This window comes from Triticum urartu, chromosome 4 (genome assembly GCF_003073215.2).
Source record: "Triticum urartu cultivar G1812 chromosome 4, Tu2.1, whole genome shotgun sequence".
Taxonomy (NCBI): Eukaryota; Viridiplantae; Streptophyta; class Magnoliopsida; order Poales; family Poaceae; genus Triticum; species Triticum urartu.
The window spans coordinates 482171575-482189777 of record NC_053025.1 but is presented as its reverse complement, the minus strand read 5'-3'; the positions used below and the strand labels follow the sequence as shown (position 1 = coordinate 482189777).

Genomic DNA, 18203 nt, shown 5'->3' with positions numbered 1-18203 from the left:
TAACTGGATATAATTTTTTCATTTCAGACCTATAACTGATTACAATGAGGTCACATTAAATTTCATTCAGTGTGTACAGATGCATATACAGAACACCAAATCAAAGGTATGCTCGTGATCTGCAGTACAAATGTTGCATGCAAACACTCCCACCATAAGAATCTTTTGGTCCTCAATTACAACGCTTGGTTAAAAGGATTATTCTGATCATGGTTAATTGTAGGTTGGCAGTCCCGCACACACCAATTCTTGTGTAGGAACCCCATTTTCCAATAGCATGAGCGAAGCAGCCACTCCAACCTTTGTGAAATCCAACTCAATAAGCTGTGCCGAGGTTGTCAGTGTCGCTCAAGGGAGACGCTGTTTTTGGCTGACACGACGTTGACGCCTCCCACAAGTTGATTTGCTTCTTTGCAGGTACACCAATTTTAATCTTCCTCTATGGATGATTGAATTTCTAAATATGTTTAGATAAACAAAGTGTATACCAACTCTTTTCGAATAAGGTGTTAACGCCATCACAAATATTTATTGCTTCTTTGTAGTTCAAATGTTTTATTATAGTTTTTCCTTTCCTATTTCTTTCTGTTGAGCAGCTACAAAATTAATCTGGTGGACAAAGATTCTTTGTGAGCATTATCATCACAGTGATACTAATTTCACCCCAATTTTGGGGAATGGATCATATCATAGCTTAGCAGCTGCATTTGCTTCCAGCCCTTACATGTAAAAGCATTTTTTAAGTGTGAATTAGTTGTTATGAAGACCATACAGATTTGATCATCTTTTGCATAATAGATTGTGCAAACATTGAAAGATGAATGGTCTATAACAGATTATAAGCTACCACAGTATGTGCGGTGTGAACACGTGAAGCCCTGCCTTGAAGATATCAATGTTGTATTCAGTGATTCGTAGGTAATTCAATCCGTGTTTTTCATTTTTTTAGTTTCTATTGAACTGCGTAATATATCTCCCTGGAAGTATTATGTTTAAAGCACCGGTTGATGTTATATTTCATTCTTTTCCTTTGTAGGAGCTCCTTGTAGTCGATTAAAGAGTTGTACACTTCTTCTAAGAACTACTATATTTTTTTTTCTGTATATTAGGTTCTGTTTGGATTGGTTCCTATACTTGCCCAACCAAATAATTGGTGTTGACCAAGCGATGGGCGTTTGTTTCGATTGGCGCAGATAAATTGGCTCGCCCACCGCTCGTCAGCCCTCTGCGTTCAGTTTTCCGCCAAATCATTGGCAAGGCGGGGGCGGCTGAAACGTCCACCAATTTTTTGGCATCGGCAGAATCCAAACAGCCTCTTATTCTTTTCATTCAGTTAAGAGTATGAACTCATGTTCCAGGAATTGAATGTGATAGTTCATGTTCAGCGGATTTCGCTGAGAGATACACACGGTGCTCACGAGCGCCTCGAGCAACATGGATCCGATGTTTCTGATGAATCATTTCACGATTAGTTAGAGGCTGCAGTGAAACATTACTATATGTGACTAGTATTTCTTTTCTTAAGTTGTTGCTGTTGTTTCTCATTTCTGAAATTTATCTTTTGATGCCTAATTCAGACAACATAGCATAGTACCTTTCTGCTAAATTTTATAAGTGACAAAATATGTTTCAGATTCATCACTGCCGCTTTCCATTTTACTCTTTTTCTGAAGTAAATAGCTTCATTCTTCTGCTTCATAATTTCCAGTGGGAAAAATCATATTTCATATTTCTAACGCTATATTGTATCATACAATGAACAGAGTAAAGAGAATGACCATCCAGAGTACGTAATTCGTGGTGAACACATGCCTTATTTCTCACAGGATCATAATCTACCATGTATCACCATACTTCTTTATCGACTGCCTTCAACTATTCACTACATCTGCTAGATCAACATTTATTTCCTTTGTTGCTCATTGCTCTCTTCTACTTTTGCTTACTCAATGTTTCTTTTCGTTTGTACTGTTTACTTTCAACATGTAAGGCTTTACAAATTGCTTTCATCATCTTCTATATTTCAGAACTTCCACCTGTCTCATTTCAAAAATTAATTTTCACCTAACTTATATGACTTCATGTCTACGCCCCGCCTACGCTGTTATATAGCTTAAATTTTTTTCTCAAATAAACAGTCACACTTACAGCTCCTGCAAACGGTACATAACTTGCTTCTCACCTACATTGAATTGATTGCAGAAACATCTTGTGGGATCCAGTATTTCGGAGAGCTTGAAGATCATTATTACAGGGGTAATGAGGTTAAGCTCTATGAACACCAGGTAGACGCTCTCTTTGCTATGTTCTGGCACAAGGAGCCAGACATTAAGTACTACATGTGCACAATCAATAAAACATTTGCTAAGCCAGGCCACGACATGGTACACAAAAACACTCTTATCTTCCATATCGCACAACAATCTGTATTCATCTAAATCACATGCTTTCTTGTAACATTAATTTCAGATACAATATACCAAAGACAACCTGCTGGACTACATTGATCCGAACAATGACACACTCATGGTCAGACTTGCAGATGCCCGTCTACACATCGAATGTCGCATTATGCTAGGAACTGATAAGAGGGCCACTATAACCACCAGCTGGTCTGAGTTTTGTCACCGTGCCAACATTCGCGAAGGAGACATCTGCACTTTTCATTTTAGGGTCACTTCAAAGCGCCGCGTGCACTGCCTCTAGATCCACCATCGAAGACACCGCAATTCCCGTGTGAATATAATCTAGCACATTACTCTAAATTATGCTCGTGATTAACCGATGATTTACTTTTGGACCCTGCTATCTCATGCTTTTGAATATCCAAAAGCTATGTCGTTGCCTATGTAAACTCTACTATTCTTAGTCATGTGGTTTACATCCACCTGATTCATAATGACACTCTTCTGTATATATCTATTAATTTCTACTTCTATTCTCTGCTTCAAATGTCAGTTGCTTAATTAACAGCAACATCAGACATACTAACCAGAACAAAAATGTATGTGAAAGGTGCACCCACTAGCTAGCACCGCCCAGCTGCCCCTCAAGAGACACGCCATGGGCGCGCCCCAACCCCTAGTCCAAAACAATAACGTGTGCATCATGAGCGCCTTCTCGCAACATCTACGTCTCCCTTCTAGTGTGTCGAGGTAAAACCGTCTCGCGATAACACCTCCATTAGGTAAAAAAACAATTTCCTTCCTCCTCTACGAAGCTAACCTGCCTGGTTGCTCGTCCTCCAGATCTCTCTCCTCCATGTCGTCCCTCTCCTCCACATTCCCCTCCTTTTCTCTCTCCATGGCCACCGTCGGGCCGTGCCCCTGCCACCAACACGCGCGCGGATGCAGGCGGGAGGAGGCACTTGGCTTGAGCAGGGCTGGTTTTCGCCGCGCTGCTGCTCCGTCGGCATGGGTTGTCGTGGTGCTCCCCTCCTCTGCGGCCCGTCACCTGAAGGTCGCTGTTGCCGGTGACGAGGACCAATGGGAGGTCGGCGCCGCCACGGATCTGCTCCCCATTCCCCTCGACGGTCGGTCTCCTGCTCCACTCCTCTCCCTGATCCCCTTCCCTCTCGTGCATGCCGCCTCAACTGATGATTAGATGCGCCTTCTCTCCTTCGTGTTTGGTCTGAGCAGTGGATTGCAGCACTCGTGATTTAGCTTGTTTCAGGGATGGAATGAATTGGGCATCAGCATCTAACACGCACACACAGAGGATGATTATGTTTATTACGTCAACCATGTAGAAACCAGAGAGAACTAAACAGCCCACCCTCTGGGTTTGACATGTGCTGAAGAAAATACAGTTCTGGTTTTCAGGGATGTCATTCAATATCCGCTTAAAATCTCTTGTATTGTGATAGCGCCATGCAACTACCACCTTGCTATTAAGCTAGAGTGGAATGTCATGATCAAGAGTTCAAGACCGAGATATTCTACTGAAAACCAGCTGGCGTCTTTTAGATGTTGGGCGCCACGATGAAAATTGGATTTGTTTAGTGTCCACAACTCTAGACATGGATCTCATCTACCTCGTTTATATGGTAATGGTTCAAGGGTTAAATTTCTGTTCTTGGTAATTTGTTGAGTATGTCTATCTAATGAGCATTGAATTTGTAGGTTTTTTGTATTCTGATTCAGTTAAGATAATTAAAGAATGATTGTTACTTCGCCTACTAATGTGTGGTTCAGTGTAGGGGTATATATGGTACAGCGACAAGTTTGTAGGTGCCGAATCAGGATGGATTATAATGGCGCATATGCATTTTAAGTTTCCTCTCGCTTTTGTGTTCAATCTTCTGCATTTTTTTACCTACTAGGACCGATTGAGGTCTATGAGATACTTTTTTTGCAGATCATCAGAAAGGCCTCCCGGTTCCATTATCATGAAACCACCAAGTTACAGAAGTTCAAGGATTACAGCAAAAAGAAGCAAACTAGAGTTCAGATAGCAGGGGAATGAAAAGCTACAGGTCCAAGGCCTGGCCAAAAACACAAAGCCAGTAACGGTGAGATATGGTTGCGGGCATATGACTATTAAAACCTTATTATGTTTCTCTGATTATTTAGAACAGTTACATATGTTTTGAGGGATGAGATTAGATGTAATTTTGTGATCAATATCGTAGTTCTGAAATGACCAATCATATTCTTCAACTTGCAGTTTGGGTAGGAACTACATTTTAATTTCTTTGGAAAGTGCTTTCACTGCTTCTAATATCTAATTCCAAAAGAAAGGTATGTGTCTCCAACTACTGTTGTTTCTTGATGTGGTTTCCTAAACTGAAGCACGAGTCGGGTTGGTAGACGGCGGGGTGCCATCCAACTAGGGGCAAAGACATGGGCGCCAGTTCCATCCTTTTTCCTCCGTTTATTGTTTTTTTCCTTTTACCTCTTGTTAATCCTTTACCAGCAGCAATCGCAGATTTAACAGTGTTCCTTCCTTGATGTCTATTGTTTTGTAGGCACTGAGTCAGCAATTACCGAGTCAGCAATTACTGACGTGCTCTAAACTGTTAACAAATTTATTCTATGGAGAAAAGTGACAAGTCTAAAACAGAGAATGATCTTTTTGGGTACAAGAGAGTTCTTGTGGATGAAACTCATCTGGTTTCTATTGGTCGCCTTCCAGTTATGGTTAATTCAAAATTATGTTGGTTGCATGGACTCAGGGAAAGTGACTGCCTTTTTTATTCTGGTGGACACTTTTTGTCAGGGGAATGGAGAAGGTATTATTCTACTGCTCTCTCTTAATTTAATTAATGTATCATGTAAGGATGTTGCATTATCAAATGTTTTAAACACTTCTTTTGTCACTAATATGGAGTACAGAGCTGTGAGATTTCTTAGTTTTGAATTGAACTTTTTATATATATGTCACTAAGCCCAAATGCCCTTATAAAGCATTAGTGCAAATGCTACGGGAATTATTATGAGCAATTCTAATACATACACACGGAGTGCTAACAAAAGAGTAGACTGGTACCCTAGAAAAAAGAGTTTACATGAGTTCTGTGTGAATTGGTCTACTTACATATGTTGAACTCTTGTGTGTTATCCCTGGTATGCAAATATGATCTCAGTAAGCTACAATATGTTATTATAACCACATGATAAAATTATGCCGAACTAGCTAAATAGTACCTTTTTGCTGGTTCATATAAAGTCTATTTTATTGTCAGTTGTGACAGTTCAAACAGATACATGTATTATTTATTTAGTTGGATCTGGCTTAGCAGCATATGTGTTGCAGCAATGAGGGATCGTGAAAAGCATAAATGGTGCAGACAATGTTATACAAATATGCATGCATCGGAAGGCTGGTTAGCGACAGATCTGTAGTACTGATTGCTCTCTGTTTGAGATATCAAACATTTCATTCCTCGTGTTGTTTTGATGCCGATGCTTGACTTATGTGGTTGCATATCGACTTGCGATATGTTGAGCAGATCACTGTCTCAAGGAATGATCAATTAGACAAGTGTGTTTCCACCAAAAGTAAGTTGAGATTTATTTCTGTTCATCTTGGTTGTATTTAAAATAAGATTTTGGCAACAATACGTAGTATCTCTAAGTGAGGTATTAGTTAATGATCAATAAATAATCAGTTTGATTTTATTTTAACAAATAAAGGCATACAACTTTATATATATTCTGAAGCAGAAAAGCAAGAGTTGAGTTATCAATATGCCTAAGGTTCAAGGTCACAATAATTCTTATTTACATGAGAATAGAAGACATGAGATATTTACCATAACTCTAGACCTTTCCCACAAATAATAATAATGGTGTAATACTGCATAGGAGGAAGCCGTTTGGGCCTTTTACTGATGGATATATTTCTTACTTTTGTTCCTCACCAATAATCTCAGGAGAGGCAAGGTCGCTCGACTAGATCATGAAGGTACCATCTCTCTCATATGTACACACAGCTAGCTCATGATCTTATCATCTTTTCTAGCTATCCCTGGTTGGTTCATGATCAGCCAACATTGCTCTACCTTGATAACCAATAAGCATTGTCTAACACATTTGAGTGCGCATCTTAAAAAAGGCGCATATTACTTAGAAGCAACCAGCACTTATATGTCTAAAAAACGCCTATTGTTTTTTATAAGGAAAGGATCAGAAGCTATTGGCCTTGGTCAGAGATCTTTCTTAAGTTTCAGATGTGGATGAAATGCTTCTTTCTAGACGTTTAGTCAAGTTTTGGGCCAATTTTTCTTTTGGTTGTTGCTAACACTTGTGAAACATCAAGTAGTGTGAACTCATTTGGATTTTGTTCATGTTATTTTCAGACACTTTAGATGGAGGCCTGATCGTCGCTGCTCCTCTGGTTGTTGCAGTTTTAAGGGCTTAGACAGATCGTCTGTAACTGGGGAGCTCTCTTCTCTATTTGCCAATGTCTTCTACTTTATTAATAGAAGCTGTCATTCATCGCCTGTAGATAGATCGTCAACGACCGCCGTCACCTGTCAGAGCCATTAACTCAACCTTACCCTGTGAGGAACTGTACCTCCACTTTTGGACAGAATGTATGCCATTATCAAAACCGTGTCCCCTTCATTTTGAACCATCTAGCATATGTATAATGTATAATGCATGGTTTAACCAGCTATACAACTGATTGCTACTTATCCAAATTGAATCTGCTTTCAGCTCTAATGATTTGGGTTACTATTGAGGGATTCAACCTACTTTATGATCATTGATTAATAAGGTCCTCAGTTATACATGCATGTGTGGTAGCAAATAGAGAAAAATACAGCCAAAGGGGCGCTTGCAACCTGGCACCGCACATATTCCACTCAGGAGGCCGCGCCCCAACGACTAGTTCTAGTCATACCGTGTGTGACCCTAACTGCGTGCGCGCGCTCGCGAGGTGATGCAGGATGATCAGGATGACGTGGACGAGTCCAACTTGATAGCACGTAGGGAGGCCGCGCCCTAGTCCATCTCATTTTTTCTCTATTATTTTTTTCTCTGTTGTTATATATTGTCGTTTTTTGCATCATCAATTCCCAAATATACGGAAAACCTACTTGAAAGAGACATGCCGGCATTCCCACGTGCCGTGCAAAATAGAGAAAAAGAAAAGCCACTAAAAGAGGCAAGGCGTAAAAAGTGTGTCATTGCAGAAAAATGTTTGATGCTACCACTTTTTTTTAATAATAAAGACACGTTAAGGGACATCTTAGATATGATTAATATGAGTAAAACTGAAGTCTGTACAATGGATAGACAACTAGACGTCGAACGATCAGTAAAAAATAAATTTATATTAAAAAGCATACTAGTCTTCTTCTTTTTCGGATTGTACGTCGCCCGCTGAAAACTGAAAATTGCACCGTCCCATCATCAAAGAAAAGTGACACCTGCAATCGCCCTCGCTATACGAGGCTTTGGAGATCGCAATAGCCACTCGCCCCTTATCGATGAATCAACTTCAGCTGGAGCATCACCCCACACAAAACAGGCTTGCAATCCATCACCACCAGTTCAGAGGGTTGGAGAAATTGAACCAAGCCACACAACAACAAAAAAAGATGTCAAAATCGTCACACTGAAAGCCAACTAATAAACTCTCCTTAAAAGACACACAAACTGCCAAGATCTAAAGGAAAATAACAAATTTGGGGACACAAACTCTGACAAGCCCTTCGGCGGAGACGGATTGGACGTCATCGACGTAAGGAGAGACCTTATTCCAGCATGCCATCATCACATCCACCTCATCGATGTCGTCAGAGAAGCAAAAGGCTAAAAAAACAAGACGGGAGATCCCCTACTCCTCTCGCCGACGACGAGGTAGCCAGACGGGGAAGAGGAGGGGGACCAAGGCGGCGACGAGAGTTATGGTGGCGTCGACTAGGGTTGGGAGGCGGCGGTTGAGGCTTGATGTATGATGTGGCAGAGGAAGGGGTTGTACCATGTGTGAATTTAAACAAACCATGTGTGCATTCACGACGAGGAGGGGATATGGAACGAAGTGGCATGGTGTGCCCCTGACACTTCGAATCATCCATTTAGTTTATGTGCAACTAAAACACTTAATAGTGGGCATCCATCAAAATGCTAATGTAGTGGTTGTTATGAGCACTACTAATTGTAGTTGTTATGCACGGTCATTTCATCGATTTAATTCATGCCTGCATCTCATCTCCTACTTTCTCTGTCATCATTAATGGTAAGATATATGGCTACTTTAATAGCAGTATAGGTATTAGGCAAGGTTGTCCTCTCTCTCCTTATATATTCGTCCTTGCTATCAATGAGCTACCCATATCCATAACCCTTCAAGAAGCCATGGCCAACAACCATCTTTCTGGTATCTCTCTTGGCCCTAATTGCCCTCCCATACACTCTCTTATGTTTTCCGACGATCCTCCAATATGTGGGAAGACTTCTATCAATGAGGCAAATCACATCAACCAAATCCTACAACATTTGTGCGCTGCTTCTGGCCAAATCCCCAGTTGGAATAAATCTGGTGTCATTTTCAATAGAGGTGTGTCTGATCACATTAAGAACGGCATTAAGCACATTTTCCTTGCTCTTGACATCAATGAACATTACATTCATCTTGGACACCCCTTAATCCTTCCTGCCAAGGACAGAGCTGCAACACATAATTTTGTTGAAGACAAATTTAGATCCAAATTAAGATGCTACAAGCTAATAAGATGTCCCATGCTGCTAGACTAACTCCCTTTAATTATGTCTTCGCCTCCATCCCTGTGTACTACATGTCTGCTATTCTCTTCTCCAAGAAGCTCATTGCTAAGTTAAATGCCATCAATAGGAACTTTTTGTGGTCTGGTGTTAGAGATGAACCTACCTCTAAATCTTTATGTGTTAGAGCCTAGAGAGACATATTTGTTCCCAAAATGGAGGGAGGTTTGGGCATTCGTAATATCCAAGCTATGAACAGAAGCTCAATTCTCCGTGCTGTTTGGAGGCTCGCTGGAAATCCTGATTGTCATCTTGCCAAAGTCCTTAAATCCAAATACTTTCCTGACACTTCCTTTTGGACAGACAAACCAAATGTTCCGAAATCAGCCTTTTGGACTATTGTAATCAAAGTTTGCCCTATGCTCTATTCTAACTCCTTCTATCAACTTGTTGAGGGCAATATTTCAATTTGGAGTACTCTGGGTTGTCCCATATGGAGCACTATCTATGACCACATTGTTATTCAGCCTACACCATATACTTTCCCGGCCTATGTTAAAGAACTCTGGTTACCTAATAAAGTTCTTGGAATGAAAAATTTGTTTCTACTTTTTTTATGAGCAAGTTGCTTCTATTATTATTCAGACACCGATTATTCAAACTCAAGGAAAGGACGTCCTATGCTGGAAACTTACTCCTAGAGGTAAATGTACTACTAAAAGCGTTTATAAACTCTGTAATCAAAATTTGATTGACGAAGGAGCTCCGCATCCAAGACAAGCTTCTCCCCTAGTTACTTCTATGCTTACTCAGATTTGAAATGATAAAGATATTGCACCTAGGGTAAAAACTTATGCCTAGAGGCTAGTAAGGAGAGCTCTGCCCATAGGCAGTAGAGCAGGTAGGTACAACACTCATATAAGATATTTTTGCTCGACTTTGTGGTGTTGAGGAAGATGATATTCATTTGTTTTTCTCTTGTCCCTTCGCTAAAATTGTATGGTTCTCTAGTCCTCGGGTTTTCAGGTCAGAATTTGTTGTTCAACATTACACTTATGGTCACTTGGGGGCTTCCTGATCGTATTCGAATCATAGCTATGAATATCCCTTTTGATCGGCACAATGCCACACTTATGGTCACTTGGGGGCTTCCTGGTCGTATTCAAATCATAGCTGTGAATATCCCTCTTGATCGGCTCAATGCCACATACACATACATCATCATATATTGCATCATACATTGCATCATCGTTATATCATCATATGTTGCATCATACATTGCATCATCATTACATCATCATAGCATGTATCATATGTGCATGGATATATTGGTTTATATTGCAGGAACCGGTTTCCAAACCGAGTTATATTATTCAAATCTTTAATAGCCAACATGGCTGGATTTTTATTATGGTTATCAATAACCAGTATTATGATTGAGGTTTTCAAAGTCGCTTCAGCGCAATGGCTATTATTTTATCAATGGATATGATTTATTCTACAATGGAAGGAATAGTCCCGAGTCGCTACAGGCTTATGACCCAGCACTTGGGGGCTACATTATTCAAGTTGAGATTACATCAAATATGCAAGTCCCATGTCACTGCCAGCATGCACCATGGCACTTGAGGGCTAATGCAAAGTCGTTTTTTGCTCGCTTTATTGAAGACCCAACTCATCACATCGTAATGAGCCGGCCCTTGGGGGCTACCAATTGCTCCTGTCAAAAATTCAAGGTACACAAGTTAAATCCATTATATTGAAGGGTCCATTGCTCAGTTGGTAAAGCACAAGGCTCTTAACCTTGTGGACGTGGGTTCAAGCCCCATGGTGAGGGTTACATGGTGAGGGTTACATCATATAATGTTATTTTCGATAAAGTTTATATAAAGTCCCAGCTCGGTATCATCTTACTGAGCCGGCCCTTGGGGGCTACACGTTGCTGTTCAAGTCCACATGATCATATCTACAAAGTCCCAGCTCATTATTGCATAATGACCCAGTCCGGCTTTGTTCATAAGCCAGCAATCTCTGATTATTGCCAGTACTCGGAGCTTTGGGCTATCACCCTTACTGCACTGGTTTGATAAACCAACAAGTGTGATCAAATATCACAGGTATGACATAGTTTTAATCATATATGATTATGATTTCGTCCAGCCTTGGTTATAAATCATGATAAATTCATATTGGGGCATTATAACCCGTCCAACGGTAAACCACCAGGACACTTTTCATCTGTTGTATGTAGGAATAGATTCAAAATTGATAATATCATAAGGCATATATGGCATATCTTCGCATGATGGATAAATAAGTATCATAAATAGCACAATGTGCACGATGGCATACCAGAACAAGAAGTTTAAAGCTAACCTATTACAAGGCGCTTGGTGCCCAAAAGGATATTTTTTTTCTAGTTTCACATACAGCAGATGATAAACCGGCCCCGGTTCATGAATCTTGGCTTGGCTGACTTGAAGGTTGCGACTCATCCCTTGCCGGTTTGTCCTCCTCCATCGTCTAGAAGTTGGGTTTGGACCAGTCAAAGCAACGTACGGCGATGGATTCAGCCTCATCATCAATTAGATCAGATGGATCAATATCAGGGGCGAAAGTGTGCTTACGAATCAGCGGGATTAAGTCCATCACTTTATATGAAGGAGTCGCCATCTTCTGATTATCTGCATCATAACCCGGCTGATACTTGGTGAGGTTGGTTTCTTCGGCAATGATTGTTATATGAGGGCGAATCTCCTTGACACAAGCAACAAAGTCTTGTTGGTCAAAAGGGGTTCCATCTTCCTTGAGACTAGGATACCCACTGGCTACGTCTGCCGGGTCTAATTCCGGTACCCAGGCTTTTGTTGGAAATATGCCCTAGAGGCAATAATAAATTGGTTATTATTATATTTCCTTATTCATGATAACCGTTTATTATCCATGCTAGAATTGTATTGATAGGAAACTCAGATACATGTGTGGATACATAGACAACACCATGTCCCTAGTAAGCCTCTAGTTGACTAGCTCATTGATCAATAGATGGTGACGGTTTCCTGACCATGGACATTGGATGTCGTTGATAACGGGATCACATCATTGGGAGAATGATGTGATGGACAAGACCCAATCCTAAGCCTAGCACAAGATCATGTAGTTCGTATGCTAAAGCTTTTCTAATGTCAAGTATCATTTCCTTAGACCATGAGATTGTGCAACTCCCAGATACCGTAGGAGTGCTTTGGGTGTGCCAAACGTCACAACGTAACTGGGTGGCTATAAAGGTACACTACAGGTATCTCCGAAAGTGTCTGTTGGGTTGGCACGAATCGAGACTGGGATTTGTCACTCCGTGTAAACGGAGAGGTATCTCTGGACCCACTCGGTAGGATATCACCATAATGTGCACAATGTGATCAAGGAGTTGATCACGGGATGATGTGTTACAAAACGAGTAAAGAGACTTGCCGATAACGAGATTGAACAAGGTATCGGGATACCGACGATCGAATCTTGGGCAAGTATCGTACCTCTAGACAAAGGGAATTGTATACGGGATTGATTAAGTCCTTGACATCGTGGTTCATCCGATGAGATCATCATGGAACATGTGGGAGCCAACATGGGTATCCAGATCCCACTGTTGGTTATTGACTGGAGAGTCATCTCGGTCATGTCTGCATGTCTCCCGAACCCGTCGGGTCTACACACTTAAGGTTCGGTGACGCTAGGGTTATAGAGATATTAGTATGCGGTAACCCGAAAGTTTTTCGGAGTCCCGGATGAGACCCCGGACGTCACGAGGAGTTCCGGAATGGTCCGGAGGTAAAGAATTATATATAGGAAGTGCTATTTCGGCCATCGGGACAAGTTTCGGGGTCACCGGTATTGTACCGGGACCACCGGAAGGGTCCCGGGGGTCCACCGGGTGGGGCCACCTACCCCGGGGGGCCACATGGGCTGTAGGGGTGTGCGCCTTGGCCTGTATGGGCCAAGGGCACCAGCCCCAAGAGGCCCATGCGCCAAGAGATGAGGGAAAGGAAGAGTCCTAAAGGGGGAAGGCACCTCGTAGGTGCCTTGGGGAGGTGGGACTCCTCCCTGGCCGCACCCTTCCTTGGAGGAAGGGCCAAGGCTGCGCCCCCCCTCTCCCTTGGCCCTATATATAGTGGGGGGAAGGGAGGGCAACCATACCTAAGCCCTGGCGCCTCCCTCTCCCTCCCATGACACATCTCCCTCCTCCCGCAGCGCTTGGCGAAGCCCTGTTGGAATCCCGCTAATTCCACCACCACGCCGTCGTGCTGCTGGATCTCCATCAACCTCTCCTCCCCCCTTGCTGGATCAATAAGGAGGAGACGTTGCTGCTCCGTACGTGTGTTGAACGCGGAGGTGCCGTCCGTTCGGCGCTAGGATCATCGGTGATTTGGATCACGACGAGTACGACTCCATCAACCCCGTTCTCTTGAACGCTTCCGCGCGCGATCTACAAGGGTATGTAGATCCACTCCTCCCTCGTTGCTAGATGACTCCATAGATAGATCTTGGTGACACGTAGGAAAATTTTGAATTTATGCTACGTTCCCCAACAGTGGCATCATGAGCTAGGTCTATGCGTAGTTTCTATGCACGAGTAGAACACAAAGTAGTTGTGGGCGTTGATTTTGTTCAATATGCTTACCGTTACTAGTCCAATCTTGATTCGGCGGCATTGTAGGATGAAGCGGCCCGGACCGACCTTACACGTACTCTTACGTGAGACTGGTTCCACCGACTGACATGCACTAGTTGCATAAGGTGGCTAGCGGGTGTCTGTCTCTCCCACTTTAGTCGGATCGGATTCGATGAAAAGGGTCCTTATGAAGGGTAAATAGCAATTGGCATATCACGTTGTGGTCTTTGCGTAGGTAAGAAACGTTCTTGCTAGAAACCCATAGCAGCCACGTAAAACATGCAAACAACAATTAGAGGACGTCTAACTTGTTTTTGCAGGGTATGCTATGTGATGTGATATGGCCAAAAGGATGTGATGAATGATATATGTGATGTATGAGATTGATCATGTTCTTGTAATAGGAATCACGACTTGCATGTCGATGAATATGACAACCGGCAGGAGCCATAGGAGTTGTCTTAATTTATTCATGACCTGCATGTCAACATAAATGTCATGTAATTACTTTACTTTATTGCTAACCGTTAGCTGTAGTAGTAGAAGTAATAGTTGGTGAGACAACTTCATGAAGACACGATGATGGAGATCATGATGATGGAGATCATGGTGTCATGCCGGTGACAAGATGATCATGGAGCCCCAAGATGGAGATCAAAGGAGCTATATGATATTGTCCATATCATGTCACTATTATTTGATTGCATGTGATGTTTATCATGTTTATGCATCTTGTTTGCTTAGAACAACGGTAGTAAATAAGATGATCCCTCATTAAAATTTCAAGAAAGTGTTCCCCCTAACTGTGCACCGTTGCGACAGTTCGTTCGTTTCTAAGCACCACGTGATAATCGGGTGTGATAGATTCTAACGTTCACATACAACGGGTGTAAGACAGATTTACACACGCGAAACACTTAGGTTGACTTGACGAGCCTAGCATGTACAGACATGGCCTCGGAACACAAGAGACCGAAAGGTCGAGCATGAGTCGTATGGTAGATACAATCAACATGAAGATGTTCACCGATGATGACTAGTCCGTCTCACGTGATGATCGGACACGGCCTAGTCGACTCAGATCATGTAATCACTTAGATGACTAGAGGGATGTCTATCTGAGTGGGAGTTCATAAGATGAACTTAATTATCCTGAACATAGTCAAAAGGTCTTCACAAATTATGTCGTGGCTCACGTTTCTGTTCTACTGTTTAGATATGTTCCTAGAGAAAATTTAGTTGAAAGTTGATAGTAGCAATTATGCGGACTAGGTCCGTAAACTGAGGATTGTCCTCATTGCTTTATAGAAGGCTTATGTCCTTAATGCACCGCTCAATGTGCTGAACCTCGAACGTCGTCTGTGGATGTTGCGAACATCTGACATACACATTTTGATAACTACATGATAGTTCAGTTAAATGGTTTAGAGTTGAGGCACCGAAGACGTTTTGAAATGTCGCGAAACATATGAGATGTTTCGAGGGCTGAAATTGGGATTTCAGGCTCGTGCCCACGTCAAGAGGTATAAGACCTCCGACGATTTTCTTAGCCTGCAACTAAGGGAGAAAAGCTCAATTGTTGAGCTTGTGCTCAGATTGTCTAAGTACAACAATCATTTGAATCGAGTGGGAGTTGATCTTCCAGATAAGATAGTGATGTTTCTCCGAAGTCATTACCACCAAGCTGCTTGAGCTTCGTGATGAACTATAATATATCAGGGACATATATGATGATCCTTGAGATATTCGCGATGTTTGACACCACAAAAGTAGAAATCAAGAAGGAGCATCAATTGTTGATGGTTGGTGAAACCACTAGTTTCAAGAAGGGCAAGGGCAAGAAGGGATACTTCATGAAACGGCAATTCAGTTGCTGCTCTAGTGAAGAAACCCAAGGTTGAACCCAAACCCGAGACTAAGTGCTTCTGTAATAAGGGGAACAGCCACTGGAGCAGAATTACCCTAGATACTTGGTATATGAGAAGGCTGGCAAGGTCGATAGAAGTATATTGGATATACATTGTGTTGATGTGTACTTTACTAGTACTCCTAGTAGCACCAGGGTATTAGATACCAGTTCGGTTGCTAAGTGTTAGTAACTCGAAATAAAAGCTACGGAATAAACGGAGACTAGCTAAAGGTGAGCTGACGATATGTGTTGGAAGTGTTTCCAATGTTGATATGATCAAGCATCGCACGCTCCCTCTACCATCGAGATTGGTGTTAAACCTAAATAATTGTTATTTGGTGTTTGCGTTGAGCATAGACATGATTGGATTACGTCTATCGCAATACGGTTATTCATTTAAGGAGAATAATGGTTACTCTGTTTATTTGAATAATACCTTCGATGGTCTTACACCTAAAATGAATGGTTTATTGAATCCCGATCATAGTGATACACATTTTCATGCCAAAGGTATAAGATAGTAATGATAGTACCACACAAATGTGGCACTGCCACATAAGTCATATCGGTATAAAACGCATGAAGAAGCTCCATGTTGATGGATCTTTGGGCTCACTCGTTTTTGAAAAGTTTGAGACATGCGAACCATGTCTATTGGTATATATGCATGAAGAAACTCCATGCAAATGGACCGTTTGGACTCACTTGATTTTGAATCACTTGAGACATGCAAATCATACCACATGGGCAAGATGACTGAAAGCCTCGTTTTCAGTAAAAATGGAACTAGAAAGCAACTTGTTGGAAGTAATACATTTTGATGTGTGCAGTCCAATGAGTGCTGAGGCATGTAGTGGATATCGTTATGTTCTTACTTCACAGATGATTTGAGTAGATGTTGAGTATATTTACTTGATGAATCACGAGTCTGAATTATTGAAAGGTTCAAGTAATTTCAAGGTGAAGTTGAAAGATCGTCGTGACAAGAGGATAAAATATCTATGATATGATCATAGAGATGAATATCTGAATTACGAGTTTGGCACAGAATTAAGACATTGTGGAAATTGTTTCACAACTAATACAGCCTGGAACACCATAGTGTGATGGTGTGTCCGAACATCATAACTGCACCCTATTGGATATGATGCATACCATGATGTCTCTTATCGAATTACCACGATAGTTTATGGGTTAGGCATTAAAGACAACCACATTCACTTTAAATAGGTCACCACGTAATTCCGATGAGATGACACCATATGAACTATGGTTTAGAGAAACCTAAGCTGTCATTTCTTAAAAGTTTGGGGCTGCGACGCTTATGCGAAAAAGTTTCAGGCTGATAAGCTCGAACCCAAAGCGGATAAATGCATCTTCATAGGACACCCAAAACAGTTGGGTATACCTCCTGTCTCAGATTCGAAAGCAATAAGGGATTGTTTCTAGAATCGGGTCCTTTCTCGAGGAAAAGTTTCTCTCGAAAGAATTGAGTGGGAGGATGGTGGAGACTTGATGAGGTTATTGAACCGTCTCTTCAACTAGTGTGTGACAGGGCACAGGGAGTTGTTCCTGTGGCACCTACACCAATTGAAGTGGAAGCTTATGATAGTGATCATGAAACTTCAGATCAAGTCACTACCAAACCTCGTGGGATGACAAGGATGCGTACTACTTCAGAGTGGTACGTAATCCTGTCTTGGAAGTCATGTTGCTAGACAACAATGAACCTACGAGCTATGGAGAAGCGATGGTGGGCCCGGATTCCGATAAATGGCTCGAGGCCATAAAATCCGAGATAGGATCCATGTATGAAAACAAAGTGTAGACTTTGGAAGAACTACTTGATGGTCGTAAGGCTGTTAGGTACATATGGATTTTAAAAGGAAGACGGACAATGATGGTAAATGTCACCATTAAGAAAGCTCGACTTGTCGTTAAGAAGTTTCCCGACAAGTTCAAGGAGTTGACTACGGTAAGACTTTCTCACTCGTAGCGATGCTAAGAGTCTGTTGGAATTATATTAGCAATTACTGCATTATTTGTGAAATCTTGCAGATAGGATGTCAAAGCATTGTTTCCTCGACGATTTTCTTGAGGAAAGGTTGTATGTGATACAACCGGAAAGTTTTTGTCAATCCTGAAAGATGCTAATAAGTATGCAAAGCTCCAGCAATCCTTCTAAGGACTGGAGTAAGCATCTCGGAGTTGGAATGTACACTTTGATGAGATGATCAAAGATTTTGGGTGTATACAAAGTTTATGAGAAACTTGTATTTCCAAAGAAGTGAGTGGGAGCACTATAGAATTTCTGATAAGTATATGTTGTTGACATATTGTTGATCAGAAATGACGTAGAATTTCTGGAAAGCATATAGGGTTATTTGGAAAGTGTTTTTCAATGGAAAGCCTGGATCAAGCTACTTGAACATTGAGCATCAAGATCTATAAG

General features: G+C 41.6%; 1 long non-coding RNA gene across 5 annotated transcripts; it reads left to right on the top strand.

The window, feature by feature from the left end:
• The first annotated feature begins 3132 nt into the window (after positions 1 to 3132).
• On the top strand, positions 3133 to 7166 carry LOC125552156. Of its 5 annotated transcripts, none has more exons than XR_007303452.1 (5): positions 3133 to 3532; positions 3639 to 4510; positions 4666 to 4739; positions 4967 to 6405; positions 6800 to 7166. It is a non-coding gene; the product is annotated as an uncharacterized LOC125552156 (long non-coding RNA). The 5 variants fall into 5 exon arrangements; XR_007303450.1 differs by having other exon boundaries at positions 3134 to 4510; positions 4967 to 5230; positions 5755 to 6405; XR_007303449.1 differs by having other exon boundaries at positions 3135 to 3532; positions 4357 to 4510.
• The last annotated feature ends 11037 nt before the right edge of the window (positions 7167 to 18203 follow it).